Source organism: Etheostoma spectabile, chromosome 20 (genome assembly GCF_008692095.1).
Source record: "Etheostoma spectabile isolate EspeVRDwgs_2016 chromosome 20, UIUC_Espe_1.0, whole genome shotgun sequence".
In the NCBI taxonomy this organism is placed as follows: Eukaryota; Metazoa; Chordata; class Actinopteri; order Perciformes; family Percidae; genus Etheostoma; species Etheostoma spectabile.
Genome location: NC_045752.1, coordinates 19,116,459 through 19,119,059, shown reverse-complemented (window position 1 = coordinate 19,119,059; position 2,601 = coordinate 19,116,459).

Below are 2,601 nucleotides of genomic sequence, written 5' to 3'. Positions count from 1 at the left end.
TGTGACAAGTCTCTCAAGTAAGCTATTTTGTAATTAATAAATTAATTTTAATTTATTATATTGATTGGATGAACAATATTTTGCCTAAATATGATTATTTTGTATTTTTGTCGGTCTGGTTGATGCTTGTGTTGAGAAATAAATCAGACGTTACTCAACAGTCACTCACTACTTGAGTAGTTTTTTCATCAAGCACTTTTTTACTCTTACTCAAGTAATTATTTGGATGACTACTTTTACTTGAGTCATATTATTCTGAAGTAACAGTACTTTTACTTGAGTACAATTTTTGGCTACTCTACCCACCTCTGTCCACAATGCCCCCTCCCCCGCTTACACCCCTCACACCTGCTATTAATCCCAATCAGCACACCTGCTACTCATCCTGCTCCATCAACTGCCTTCAGATACCAGCCTGACTGTCCTCTCCCTGCCTGATTGTTCCTTACCCCTGAGTATGTGTATGAACCAGCTTTTTGCTAATTGTATCCAATCTAGTTCTTGTTTTGTATTTACCGGTTTGCTCCGTTCCTTGACTTTTATAACATGAAGATCTATGTCCTGGAAATAACATCCCTTTAGAATCCTCTTCTCCCAATAACCACGCCAAGCCCTGGAACATCTACTCTGCAGAACTCTGAGGAACCCAGTGCAGCTGTACAGTGTTTTAGCACCTGGTCCAAACCATTCCACAAAATCACCCCACAGATCGTGATGCACTTGTTTTTTAAAGTTGGTCTCATTTGAGCTCTTTAAAGTTTAGTTCTCTGACATCATACCCACTCATGAACTTTCATTGTTCCATGAACAAATTGCAAAACTCAATGCTTCAAAACAGCATTCCACAAACTATTGGATGCAATGCATGTAGGTGGGGCAGTGTGAAACCAGTGTCTGGAAAAGGACACTAGCGCTGTTGCCAGCCTTGTTGAGATGTTGTTGTTTTTTATTGTACTTCTGCCTCACCCACCATATCTACAAAAAATTGCCTAATCATGACCAAACCTAGACCATATTGCGTGTAAATACCGAACATCAGAAATCTAAACTCATTGTGCGTTGTACTCAAAGACGGCACCTGAATACATACTCAAAGTACAGAGCTCGGTAAGAAGACCTTAGTGACCTAGTGTTTAGTTTCTCAAATGTACAAAACAAACAAAATAAAAAGTGAGCAAAGGGAAGAAACAGAACACATTGTACCCTACACACTGCCAGTAAATATGGATCCTGGCATTGGGTTTCGCTCTGTTACAATTGAGAATGACATTTCAGTTGTAATTGACCACTTTAAATTCATCAGTTTAGTGAGTCAACACTAAATGCACCGTGCCATTAAATCATGTGGGTGTTGCCATTGTTGTGTGACATGCAGTTGAACAGCTAACGATTTCAACATTTTTTATGTAATTTCTATACCGGATAAGCGGACGAAGAGGGATTTATGGATGGATGTTCGTTTAGTTCCACAGGAGAACAATTGGAAATATGAATAGTTAATACGAAAGTTTTACCACCACAAGCTTGCTTTCGCTGGAAAAATACAGCTGCTACTAACCTTAACTTATTTACAGTTGTATTCTATCCATCCTGTCCAGTGGTTCTTTTAACCTGCTTTTACTATCTAGCTTTCTTTTGAACAGCTTTTATACAATCAACCTTTTTTAAGGAGCGTTTTATTCCCACCAGTGACCCCTTTTGGCCCGTGCCCCACCGCCCATCCTGAGATTTGCATTTCCACCCAAACCTAACGCTAACCCAAAAACTCAAAATCATTGTACACACTAAGATCATGAAATATATATAGCCTAATATTTGAGAACTGTTAGGTCATTTCTTTTACATCACTCTATTAGAGCTATTTCTATATTGTTGGTAACATGAGCGGAGATCTGCTATGATTCTCACTTTGGTAAGTTATTAAGATTATTTGGCCACATTCCTGCAACCGCCAACAATGCTGTATAACGTTCTTTTAACATTGCTAATTATAGGTGCAGGATGTCACTCAGCACAAAGACTCACTCAACTCAACTGCCAAACAAATACAACCCCCCATTTAGAAACTCCACCTCCCAGATTCAAGGACAGATAACTACACATTCACATGCTGCCTCCCCCCTCCCCTCCCTACCGTTAACCCTGGATTTCCACCAACCGCGGAACGGCTGCGGATGGGCTCCGTTGCGTGTTGCTCCGTGCTACGTGCTCCGTCATCCTTTAACACCCACCAGGTCCGGATTTGTTGCGGAATGGCTGCAGCCATGACTGACAGCTGAAGGACCCACGAGATCTCGCAAATTCACGCATGATTGCGCAATTTAACAGGACGTATGTTTCTATAAACAGAACCATGAAACCTCTGTCCTGTCGACTTCAGGCCTGTCTTCGCCCATTATTTTCAAGGTGTAGTGCAAGGAAATATGATTTGCCCTGATCATGGAGTATTTTTTTCAAAATTAACCGGATGTTTTATTTTTTTTCTGTGCTCGACTTCCGGTCCCACTCTATCCGCCGTGTGCTTAATTGTTGCAGAGCTCTCCAGCATCCACCAAAAATAGACGCTGTGTGTATCTGCTCCGGAGGGCTGCGGATCGCCAG